Below are 14023 nucleotides of genomic sequence, written 5' to 3'. Positions count from 1 at the left end.
ATGAAAGACATCTATGAAAACCATAACTAACATGCTTAAGAATGAACACTTTTCCCCCTAATATCAAGAACAAGATAAAGAGGTATGCTCTAACTGCTATTATTCAACATTGGACTAGAGGTTCTAATAAGGGCAATTAGATAAGAAAAAGAAATAAAAGATATTAAAATTGGAAAGGAAGAGGCAAAACTATCTCTATTTTTAGATCAAATAATCTTATATATAGGAAATAGTAATAAATCCACTAAAAATTTTAGAACTAATAAATGAGTTCAGCAAATTTTCAGAGTACAGCATTAACATTCAAAAATCAATTAAATTTCTAAACACTTAAAGTGAATATTCTGAAAATGAAAGTAACAGTTCCACTTGCAATAGCATCAAAAGGAATAAAATAGAAATAAATTAAACTAAAAAACTCTACAACCTATACTCTGAAAACTACAAAACTTAGAAATTAAAGGAGATCTAAAATGGAGAGGCACCTAGTGTACTGGATTGGAAGACTTAATACTGCTAAAATGCTAAGCAATGTACAGATTCAACCTGAACACTATTAAAATCCTATTTGGCTTCTTTGCAGACATTTACAAATTAATGCTAAAGTTCATATGGAAAGTCATGGGACATAGAATAAGCAAAACAACATTGAAAAGAATAAAGTTAAAGGATTCACACCAATTTTAAAATTTACTATAAAACATTTATTTATTTAAATTTACTATAAAGTTTATATTTATTATAAAACTATAATAATTAGGATGGTAAGGTACTGGCATATTAATGAATATAATTTTTGACAAGGATTTCATTACCATTCAATGAGGAAAGGATAATTTTTTCAGCAAATGATGTGGGGACAACTGTATATTCATATTCAAAAGATTGAAGTTGCATATGTATAAAATCTATACATACACAAAAATTAATAGAACATGAAAATTGAAGGAAGACCAATAGAGTAAAGAGGCCTGGGGAGGGGGGAGAGGGAAGAAGGTAAGAAAAGGGGAAACACAGGGGAATGATATTGGCCAAATTATATTGTTATATTATATGCATGTATGAATATATCATAACGAATCTTATCATTATGTACAACTATAATGCACCAGTAAAAATATGGAAAAAACAATGGAACACAAACCTGAATGTCTGAGCTAACACTATTGATTTCATGAAAGAAAACATAGTCATAAATCTTTGGGGCCTTGGGTTAGGCAATAGTTTCTTAGATACAATAACAAAGCACAAGAAATAAAAGAGAAAAATTAATAAATTGAGCATCATCAAACTAAAAGCATTTATGCTTCAAAGCACACTATTAAAAAGTGAATGCAATCCATAGAATGGGAGAAAATACTTGTAAAACATACCTGACAGATGTAGAATACATTAATAATTATTACAACTCAATAATAAAAACACAAATAGCCCAATTAAAAATGGGCAAATGTTGTAAGTAGACATTTTTCCAAAGAAGATGTACTGAAGACTAATAAGCACATGAAAAGATGTTAAACATCACTAACTACTAGGGAAACACAAATTAAAACCACAATGGGATACCAATTTGCATTCAATAGAATGAATGTAATCAATCAAAAACACAGACAGGGCTGGGGATACAGCTCAGTTGGTAGAGTGCTTGCCTCACATGCACAGGCCCTTGGTTCAATCTCCAGCAACACACACACACACACACACACACACACACACACCACAACAAACAAAAAAATCAGAGACAATTAATAGTGTTGCTGACAGCATGAAAAAATTGGAACCTTTATACACTGCTGGAAGGAATGTCAAATGTTGCATCTGTTTGGAAAAGCAGTTTGACAGTTGTTCCTCAATAGGAGAAACAGAGTTACCATCTGACCCAGAAATTTCACTCCTAGATATGTCTATACTCAAGGAAATGAAAATATATGTCCACACAAAACTTGAACATGAATGTTAACAATATTATTCATAATGGCCAAAAAAGTGGATATAACCAAAATGCCCATCAACCAATGAATAAATAAATAAAATGTGGTACTTGAATAAATAAATAAGTCTACAATAAAAGGAATAAAGTAGTGCTACTTGCTACAAGACGAATCTTGAAAATATTATCCTAAGTGAAAGAAGCCAATGACTGAAGGCCATATATTTTATGATTCTACTTACATGAAATGCCCAGAATAGACAAATCCATCTAGAAAGTAAATGAATGGTTGCCTAAGACTAGGGAATTGAAGGAAAATGGGGAAGAGATTGCTATTGGGGGAGTGATAACAAAATATTCAAGTTGATTGTGCTCATGGTTGAGAAACTGTGAATATACAAAAAGCCACTGAATTATACACATTTAATGGACTAATTGTGTAGTATGTGCAATATATCTCAATATAGCATTATTTTATTTATTTATTTATTTATTTATTTATTTATTTATTTATTTATTTATTTTGTGGTGCTAGGGATTGAGCCCAGGGCCTTGTACATGTGAGGCAAGCACTCTACCAACTGAACTATATCCCCAGCCCAATATAGATAGTATTTTAAAATTTAAAAAAAATCAATTTAAATTTGAAATTGAACTCAGAAATGTCTAGGTAAGTAAGTTTGCAGAACTTTTAGAAAGGACTATGGATTTACCTTAGGACATAAAATAGGAGTTTTTTTTTTTTTTTTACCAAAAGCTCTCTATAGATTTAATGCAATGCCAATCAAAATCCCAACGGCATTTCTTGTAGAAATAGATAAAGCAATCATGAAATTCATATGGAAAAATAAAAGACCCAGAATAGCAAAAGCAATTCTAAGCAGGAAGTGTGAATCAGGCGTAGCGATACCAGATTTCAAACTATATTACAGAGCAATAGTGACAAAAACAGCATGGTACTGGTACCAAAACAGGCGGGTGGACCAATGGTATAGAATAGAGGACACAGAGACTAATCCACAAAGTTACAACTATCTTATATTTGATAAAGGGGCTATAAGCATGCAATGGAGGAAGGATAGCGTCTTCAACAAATGGTGTTGGGAAAACTGGAAATCCATATGCAACAAAATGAAACTGAATCCCTTTCTCTCGCCATGCACAAAAGTTAACTCAAAATGGATCAAGGAGCTTGATATCAAATCAGAAACTCTGCGTCTGATAGAAGAAAAAGTTGGCTCCGATCTACAGATTGTGGGGTCGGGCTCCAAATTCCTTAATAGGACACCCATAGCACAAGAGTTAACAAATAGAATCAACAAATGGGACTTAATTAAACTTAAAAGTTTTTTCTCAGCAAAAGAAACAATAAGAGAGGTAAATAGGGAGCCTACATCATGGGAACAAATTTTTACTCCTCACACTTCAGATAGAGCCCTAATATCCAGAGTATACAAAGAACTCAAAAAATTAGACAATAAGATAACAAATAACCCAATCAACAAATGGGCCAAGGACCTGAACAGACACTTCTCAGAGGAGGATATACAATCAGTCAACAAGTACATGAAAAAATGCTCTCCATCTCTAGCACTCAGAGAAATGCAAATCAAAACCACCCTAAGATACCATCTCACTCCAGTAAGATTGGCAGCCACTATGAAGTCAAACAACAACAAGTGCTGGCGAGGATGTGGAGAAAAGGGTACACTTGTACATTGCTGGTGGGACTGCAAATTGGTGTGGCCAATTTGGAAAGCAATTTGGAGATTCCTGGGAAAGCTGGGAATGGAACCACCATTTGACCCAGCTATTGCCCTTCTCGGACTATTCCCTGAAGACCTTAAAAGAGCATGCTACAGGGATACTGCCACATCGATGTTCATAGCAGCACAACTCACAATAGCTAGACTGTGGAACCAATCCAGATGCCCTTCAATAGATGAATGGATAAAAAAAAATGTGGCATCTATACACAATGGAGTACTATGCAGCAATAAAAAATGACAAAATCATAGAATTTGCAGGGAAATGGATGGCACTAGAGCAGATTATGCTTAGTGAAGCTAGCCAATCCCTAAAAAACAAATACCAAATGTCTTCTTTGATATAATGAGAGCAACTAAGAACAGAGCAGGGAGGAAGAGCAGGAAGAAAAGATTAACTTTAAACAGAGACATGAGGTGGGAGGGAAAGGGAGAGAAAAGGGAAATTGCATGGAAATGGAGGGAGACCCTCATTGCTATACAAAATTACATATAAGAGGTTGTGAGGGGAATGGGAAAATAAACAAGGAGAGAAATGAATTACAGTAGATGGGGTAGAGAGAGAAGATGGGAGGGGAGGAGAGGGGGGATAGTAGGGGATAGGAAAGGTAGCAGAATACAACAATTACTAATAGGGCATTATGTAAAATTGTGGATGTGTAACCGACGTGATTCTGCAATCTGCATTTGGGGTAAAATTGGGGGTTCATAACCCACTTCAATCTAAGGTATGAAATATGATATGTCAAGAGCTTTGTAATGTTGTGAACAACCAATAAAAAATTTAAAAAAAATAAAATAAAATAGGAGTTTTAAGAAACCCTTGTCTTTCTTTCTCTCTCTCTCCCCTGCCCCACCAGGAATTGAATCCAGGGGTACTGAACCACTGAGCCACACCCCCAGACCTTTTTTATTTATTTTTTATTTTGAGATGGGGTCTTGCTAAGTTGTTTAGGGCCTTGATAACTTGCACAGGCTGGCCTCCTGAGTTGCTGAGATTACAAGTGTCCACCACTGGCTCTTATCTTTTAAAGAAAGATTGACTATATACATCAAGATTACATTATTGTTGGTGAGTATTTGAGGCAACTAGCATTCTCAAGCTCCATTGGTGTCTGAATAAATTGGTACAAAATTTGTCAAAATTTTAGACATGTATAACCTTTGACCTTTCTAGGGAGTGGGTTTGCTACCCACTCCAATGGATGAATGTACAAAGATGTTCATAAGAGCATTTTTAATAATATTGAAAATCAAAAATATTTGGTGTCCATCTGTAAGCAACACTTCTCAATATTAAATGTCTTGGTTCTATTGTTATAATTTTGCAATCTCTTCTCTATAGTCCTGAAATGACAGTCATAGATTCCTACAATAAAATATACCTAAACTATAATTTTTTTAAAAAGTAGAAAGTAAATAATTTATAACAAAATATGCATTTCTTCATGTAAATACTCTGGACACAAAATATGCGCTAGAGGGCAGTACCACCTGCTGAAGAACTGACCCATAGTAAACTGGTTAATTTATGTTATATACAAATAAAGGTATAATATATATCTAGATTCATTGATATATTGTTGTACCAAAAAGCAGGTTGTAAAGGTAGCAAATATATAGCTAGTTATATTTATGTAAATATATAGAAAAAGGTCTAAAAGGACATTTTCTGGGCAATTTATGATGGGTTTATATCCCAGTAAACCCATCATAAATTGAAGCTATTAGAAATCAAAAATGCATTTAGGGCTGGGGATGTACAAGTATCAGTGATAGAGTGCTTGCCTAGCATGCATGAGGCCCTGAGTTTGATACTCAACATTGTAAAAAAAATGCTTATAATATACCTAAACTACCAAACATAGTAGTTTAGCAACTACTGAGTATACTGGACAGTCAATTATGCACCTTTATGATCTCATGATTGATTGGGAGCTGTGGCACACTGCCACTGCCCAGTATAGTGAAAACATATCATGTCACTATCACTAACACAAGAAAAACTCAAAATTCAAAATACAGATTCTACTGAATGGGTATAGATTCTACATCATCATAACTCAAACCGTCATAAATTAGGAACCATCTATATTTGAATATTCTTGTTTTTGTTAAAAACGTAAATGTTTATGGTAAGCTCCAGTGGGAGAATCACAACAGAGACCCTATAAAGTCAAACAAAAATGCAGAGATGAATCTCCAATAAAAAACTTTTTTATTTGTAAATAAAGAGTAGTTTTCACACTCTATTTTCAAGTATATCAAAGTATAACTAAAAAGAACAAATAAATAAATAATGTTTACCATTATTAAGAAAAAAGAATAGGTTTGCAATCTGGACATTCATGCATAGATGGGTGGGGCCTCTGGTAAGTCTGGAGGACAAAGGAAAGGTCAAGAATTTTGTTAGGACAGAAAAATCTATACAAGTTATTACAAAAGTTCACTGGTACTTTCAGTGTGCCGCAATCTGGCTGGGCACAAATCACGAGCCACTGAAGCAGGAACAAACTTTATTTCTGAACTCCAACAGCGCGCTCCACACACGCTCCCGGGAACTCCTCCCTAACGCCATGCGGCTCCTCCAGGAACCAGCAGCCGGAAATATCCTCCCAGAATCCCTCCTCCTGCACTTCACCAACCAATGGGAACTCTCCGGGAATCCCCGGGAATCCCCATGAGAACTGCAAAGTAGGGTGAGAACTGCAAAGTAGTGGCCAAGGTGGATAGTAATGCCTCGCCTGTCAATTGATACTATTGGCAAAATGCCAGGGGCCATTCTGACTCAGCTGTGGCTCTCAGCATCTCCCCCCATCTGTTTAATTAAAAAACAAGCAATGTGGCTTAGGGACCGTGCCTGTTAGGTTGTCCAATACAACATATGGTCCTTACCCGTCATTGTATGAGCTGACCTCTAGGCATCAGCCTCCTGTCTTAGGTTGGTACCACTGCAATTGGATCATTCGCGTCACTGACTACCGGTCCAGCATACAGCCATACTTGTGGATAGGCCTTTGCACCAGTGGGGGGGTGAGGTTCTTTGCCTCACCTCTGTTGGCCCCCAAATTTTAGACCATCACTAGCAGAAGGGAGGAGGATACAGAAATGCCACGACACTAAGCCAATTGACAGCTCCTTTGAAAAATTGTACCACCAGTGACACCATCAGCAAAGATACTCCAGCATTACCACAATTCGCTGCACCAACAAATAGTTCACAATATATACAAGCGATACATAGTCCAGGCAAGCTCTGCAAGCAGTTCAAAGTGGAGGAATCTATCAATATGTCCATTTCCTCCCAAAATAAATTGACTCCTTGATTGAGCATTACTTGTTGAGTTATTATTCATTGATGCATCAGTTTATACAGTTTACTGTGATAGCTATCAAAGAAGCTGTAGTTTGGTTTTATCTTTGTCTTCACCGACACTAGGTGAAGATAGGAATTCTGGCAATGATGGCTAAAAAAAAATTATGTAACATTCTAACAGGTACTAAGAAAACAATTTTCTGAAAAATTTACATTATCCTGAACAGAATTATTAAATATAGTGAAAAGGAAAAGTGAAAGTAAACAAACAGATCTGTAAACCTCCTTATTTGTTCACATATTAAAACAAACCTCAACAGCTGTTTACCCAATTTAAATTAAACCATTTAAATCACGTGAATAAAAAAAAATTCAGATTCATTTTTTCATGAGTGTTCCTCATATATGATATATGAACATATGCACATACAGACATACAACACAAAACAGAAGTGTGCACACATAACATAATATATACAACACATAACATAATAGTAAAGGCCTTGTAGCTTTTCACAGGTGAAATCTCCATTGCAGTGTTTAAAAACTCCACAGTCAAAAAATAAAACTGATCAGAAAAACATTAACCTAGGTCTGTATGAGCTCAAAAAATAAAATAGAACTTTATGATGTGTGAAAAGGCAATAATAAAATAGATATTGAAAAAAGCATCCTGGTTAATCACTGTCACAGATGTAAGAATAGCCAAGCTTGAGCTCTGGGTATCAGCTGTTATGGATTTGAGTCAAATCATCTTCTTTCTGGTCTGTAGAAATCGCTTTGGTTAGTCTCTCTGGAATCCAAATCGGCTGCTGTTCTTCCTATGGAAACACACAAACAGACCCCCGACTCCAGACAATTACTGGGTCAGGGCCTTTCCATTGTCCTGTTAGAATATCTTTCCAAAGTACCTTGGGCTTATGTACATTTTTTGGACACATATGCCTTTCTGCAGCACTAAGTCCTGATGAATCCAAATTTAAAAAGTTTAGAGTAAAAAGGGTTATTTTAAGTTTATCTTTGGGGGATATATACCCCTTCCCAATTCCGTCTTTTTGCTTTAATAAGTACATTTTAATAGTTTGATGAGCTCTTTCAACTATGCCTTGTCCCTGTGGATTGTATGGGATTCCTGTTATATGAGTAATGCCAAATGATGAGCAAAATTGTTTAAAAGAGGTAGAAGTATAACCAGGGGCATTATCTGTTTTTAACTGTTTTGGAATGCCCACAGTGGCAAAATTTTGTAAGCAATGAGCTATAACATCTTTAGTTTTTTCTCTGGCATGAAGGGAGCCCATCAAAAATACAGAAGAAGTATCAACTGTAACATGCAAATATTTTAATTTTCCAAATTCTGGCAAATGTGTGACGTCCATCTGCCAAATATGGTTAGGTATCAATCCTCTAGGATTGACTCCAAGATTAACTTGTGGTAAAAAGGTTACACAATTTTGACATTGTTTTATTATTTGTCTAGCTTGTTCCTTAGTTATTTTAAAACACTTTTGTAAAGTATTAGCATTGACATGGAACCTTTTATGAAAATTTATAGCTTCTTCTAGTGTACAAAAAATATGTATGTCATGTGTAGTTTTATCTGCTAAATCATTGCCCAAACTAAGGGCTCCAGGCAATCCTGTATGTGCCCTGATATGTCCTATAAAGAATGGATCTTTTCTGTCCCAGATTAAACTTTGTATAGTGGAAAACAAAGAGAAAACAGTAGAAGAAGGGGAAATCCTACCAGCATCTTCAAGGGATATTATAGCATTAACTATATACTGACTATCAGAAAATAAATTAAATACAGAATCTTTAAACATCACAAAAGCTTGTAATACTGCATTAAGCTCTACCTTTTGAGCTGATTGTTTGGGTACTAAAAATGTAAAAGTTTGATCAGGTGTAACTATTGCTGCTGTACCATTATTTGACCCATCAGTGAATATATTTGGAGCATTCATGATAGGTGTTTTTCTTGTCATTTTTGGAAAAATTACAGGATGCAATGACCAAAAAGACAATAAAGGATTAGATGGTAAGTGGTTATCAAATGAAACATTAGATTTGCACATGATTATTGCCCAAGTATTTAACTCATTAGCTAATTCATCAATTTGATTCATAGTATATGGAGTAATAATTTTATTGGGAGAAATTCCAAATACTCCCTTTGCTGTTTTTATTCCTTTGAGTATTAATTGTCCTACAGCCTCAGGATACCTAGTAAGAATAGTGTTAGGAGAATAAGATAAATGTATCCATAATAATGGACCTTCTTGCCAAAATACTCCTGTAGGAATATTTTTTGTTGGTAGTACAATAAATAATAAAGGCAAACTTATATCAATTCTATCCAAATTCATATTTTCCATATATGTTTCAATGACTTTTAATGCCTTTCTTGCTTCAGGCGTTAACATTCGGGGTGAATTTGGATCTGATGGACCTTTTAGGATATCAAATAAAGGTCCTAATTCTCCTGTTGGAATACCTAGATAAGGCCTTATCCAGTTTATGTCTCCTAATAACTTTTGAAAGTCATTAAGTGATTTGAGTTGATCTACTCGTATTTGAATTTTTGGTGGACGGACCATGGTTGAGGATAATAGAACTCCTAAATAATTAATTGGAAAATTTAATTGTACTTTATCTATTGCTATCTCTAGATTATAATTTTTTAATAAATTTGTAAGTGTGGCATAACACTCTAGCAATGTGTTTTTAGCTTTGTGTGCTAATAATACATCATCCATATAGTGAAATATTTGTAGTTCAGGATTTTGATTTCTAAGTGGCTGGATTACTTTGTTAACATAAATTTGACACATAGTTGGGCTGTTAGCCATCCCTTGAGGGAGTACTTTCCATTCATATCTCTGATCAGGACCTTCATGATTTAGTGCAGGGATAGTAAACGCAAAACGTGGACTATCCTCAGGATGAATTGGAATTGAAAAAAAACAATCTTTAATATCTATAACTAAAACATACCAAGTTTTTGGCAAAGCAGACAATTGAGGAATCCCCGATTGAGCAGGTCCCATAATGACCATTTCATTATTAATGGCTCTTAGGTCTTGCAATAATCTCCATTTACCAGATTTCTTTTTGATGACAAAAATGGGAGTATTATGGGGAGATACAGAAGGTTGTATATGTCCTTCTGCTAATTGTTGTTTGACCAGATCATGGGCTACTTGTATCTTTTCTTTAGTCAAGGGCCACTGAGGAACCCATACTGGTCTTTCTGATTTCCATGTGATTTTTATTGTCTCAGTGGCCCTTTGTGAAAATCCAACCCATGTCTGTTTGTTCCTTGATCTATTTGTATTGGCGCTGCTATACCTTGTTCTTGTTTTTCTAATCTTTTTCCTTTCCTAAAACCTTGTCTAGCCATAATAGTGGGTGCATTTTGATTGATGTTATTTGTTAATGTCAAACCTAATTGATCTAAGACATCTCGTCCCCATAAATTTACGGGAAGATGATCCAATACATATGGTTGTATAGTTCCTTCACATCCTTCAGGATCCTTCCAATCTAATACCATTGTGCTTCTATTGGGATTAGTCGCCACTCCTAGGCCTCGAAGCGTTTGAGTGGCTTGTTGTAATGGCCAATGTTTTGGCCATTCTTGACGAGAGATGATGCTAAGGTCTGCACCTGTATCCAGTAGCCCATTAAATTCATGTCCTTGAATATTTAGTTTTAGCATGGGGCGAGAATATAAATTTAAAGAAAGCATAGCCCAATCTACACCTGTGGAGCCTAATCCCTTGGAACCTCTTTCTACAGCATGACTGGAAAATTTATCATGTAGGCTTGGTATTATTAGTAACTGTGCTATTCTATCTCCTGGTGAAATTATTGATATACCCTTTGGAGAACTGGCTATAATTTTTATTTCACCTTCATAATCGGGATCAATTACCCCAGGACTTATCAAAAGTCCTTTTAGAGTAGAAGAGCTGCATCCCAATAATAAGCCTACTGTTCCTTTGGGAAGAGGTCCTTTTACCCCTGTGGGAATGATTTGAACTCCCATCTCTGGAGTTAGTACTGATCTGGCGGAGGCGCAGATGTCCAACCCTGTGCTCCCTCTGGTTTGTCTGATGAGGGATCTGATGGACAATGTGTCCTGGGCATTACCCTGATGGGGTTGCTGGGTTCCTCCAGTGCTCCATATATTTGTGGTTTGGGGCCCCAGGGCATTGGGGCCCCCTGTCCATTTTTTGGCAACGGAGCCCGATGCCTTTGTCCACGATATTGTGGATAAACACCTTGTCCTTGTTCGTTTTTTGATAATGGAGTACCCTCTATGGTGGTTTGAGAACGGCATTCATTAGCCCAATGTAATGGACTACCCTCTATGGTGGTTTGAGAACGGCATTCATTAGCCCAATGTCTCCCTCTACGGCATCGTGGGCAAATACCCGGTATTCTACTCCTTTGATACCTAGTTTTGTTAAACCCTCCTCCTATGGGGCAATTCCTTTTAAAATGTCCTGTTTGTTGACAATTGTAGCATGTTCTTGGCCTGGCATATAAAGCCTGTTTTACTGCAGCTGCCACAATTTGCCCTTGTTCATTAATGTCTCTGGCATCTAAAGCCTGTTTTACTGCAGCTGCCATGACTTGCTCTTGTTCATTAATGTCTCTACATAATTTAATATATGTGTTTAAATCTTCCTGTTTCCATGGTCTAATGGTATCTCTGCACCAACGATTCGCTTGGTCATAAGCCAGTTGTTTTATTAATGGCATTGCTTGTTCTGTATTCCCAAAAACTCTGGTAGCTGTTTGAATAAGCCTATCTACAAATTCAGCGTAAGGTTCATTAGCTCCTTGTATTATCTTAGATAATTGACCTTGTAAACCTCCATGTCCTTGTAAAGTCTTCCATGCCTTAACTGCATCTACAGCAATTTGTGAGTATACGCCAGGATCATATGCAATTTGTTGCTGCCGATCCTCATAAGGTCCCTTTCCTAACAACATATCTAGATTTCTCTGAGAATAACCAGCTGCTGCATTTTGCCTAGCCGTCTCCTTGCAAAATTCCTCATTGGCAACCTTCCATAACAGGTATTGTCCTCCATTTAGCACAGCTTTACAAATATTAGCCCAATCTGCTGGCGTCATGTTTAAGTTGGTAATGGATTCGACCAAGCTTACAGTGAAGGGTGCTTGGGGACCATACGTTGTTACAGCCTCTTTTAGCTCCTTCACTGTTTTGAAATTTAAACCCTGGTAAATTCGCTGCCCTCCTACCTCAAATACAGGGCATACTTGAGATCCTGTCTCAGGATCCCAACTATCAACTGCGGGGGTTGGGAGCCTCCTAGCATATGGAGGTGGTGCTGTTGATTGGACACTTATGCCCTCTGGTGATAGAATGCTGTTAGTAGCAGTCTCCTGTAGAGGTGGTGCTGTTGGTTGGACACTTACGCTCTCTGATAGAAAGGTGTTATTAGCAGTCTCCTGTTGTAACTTTTCCCCTGATGGCTTTTTCTGCTCTAAACTTCCTTCCTCTGTCTCACTAGCTTGAAAGACCTTCTCTTTTACTTGAATCTTTTCCTCTTTCTGACTAATTTGAGAGACCTTCTCTTTTACTTGAATCAATATGTCTTCTCCTTCCTCTACCTTTGTCTGAATTGAAGGCTTTGGACTAAGCAAACCAGATACGAGTGTCCACAATGGCAATGTGCCAACTGGCAGAGTCCCTGGGTTGTTCTTTTCTATTCTTTTTAAATCTTCACCATGATGGTTCCATTATGATATATCTAACAACTCCTCCTTAAAAAGCCATGGGCTACATTGTTGTATTGTATCAACGTATGCCCTGACTGTTCTTGATTTTACTGAGATGCCTCCTTCCTCTAATAATTTACTTAAGAGTCTTTCAGTTTGTTTTTTACTAATTGCTGATCCCGTATTTCTGCTATAATACAACCCAACAAGATGACGCCAAACAAAACCGAGACAGAATGAAATAAAAATGGAACCATACAAAATCATTATATCAACCTTTCTATCCTCCTGAAATGTCCATCCGTCCTTTCTCCCTATCTGTTCCTCAGACGCAAATAGTTTTTCCTCAGATGTGAGCGATTTTTCTTCCGTCTCACTCATCTCCAGGGACAGGCAAGTTAAAACAAAAATGAAGCAAAACAAAAGAGGAAACTTAGAATGGCTACCCATCCTCTCGCCCTGCCCTCAGGGGCGAGCAGTTTACTTACCCTCAGTCGCTCCCCGTGCGGGCCACTTTGGGGAGCCATTCTGACACGTGATTGGGTGACTCCCGTTAAGGGCCTGAGGCACTCTGGCTGTGTCGGAGTTATCCCGACCCTTTCCTGATGAGAGAGCCCATCCGTGTGGGGGTGTGCGTGACCACTGACCCTGGAGACCCAATCACTGACCCTGACCTTGGAGTGCAGCCCCCCCCTCAACCTTCATTGGATGGAATTCTCCCCTGAATCTCTTGTCCCCCCAAATAAAAGGCTACTCCCCGGCGTGTTCGCTCTCTCTCTCTCCTGCTAGCCCAGAGTAATCCTCGCTGCCCTGCTGGGCGGCTGGAGGCAGGGAAACAGGGAGGCGAGCCGTCTCGGACCTAGCAATGTAAAATAAGGTACTGTCTGTGTGTTTTATTTTGATCTCTTCTAACTAACTTAATGCCAGAACCTCATTAATGAAACCACTGCGCAGGACGCGTGGTAGAATTGGCGCCCAAGAGGGGGGCATTCTGAATTAGTTAGATTGAGTGGGAGCGTGCGCTAAAAAGATTAAGGGAAAGAATAAAAAGGAAGATAAGGAAAAGAAATAAAGAGAAAATAAAGGAAAATAAGGAATAAAGAATAAAGAAAAGGAAGAAGTGACATTTGGGTCACAAAAGTAATAAAGAGGATAAGGAAAATAAGAAATAAGATAAGAGAAAGGAAGAAGTGACATTTGGGTCACAAAAGTACCGGGAGATATTGAAGGAAAGAGACGTTAATTTACTTAAAA

The sequence above is a fragment of the Spermophilus citellus genome, assembly GCF_964194105.1.
Source record: "Spermophilus citellus genome assembly, chromosome: 10".
Lineage (NCBI taxonomy): Eukaryota > Metazoa > Chordata > Mammalia > Rodentia > Sciuridae > Spermophilus > Spermophilus citellus.
The sequence above is the reverse complement of the archived record's forward strand: the minus strand, read 5'-3'. Positions refer to the sequence as shown.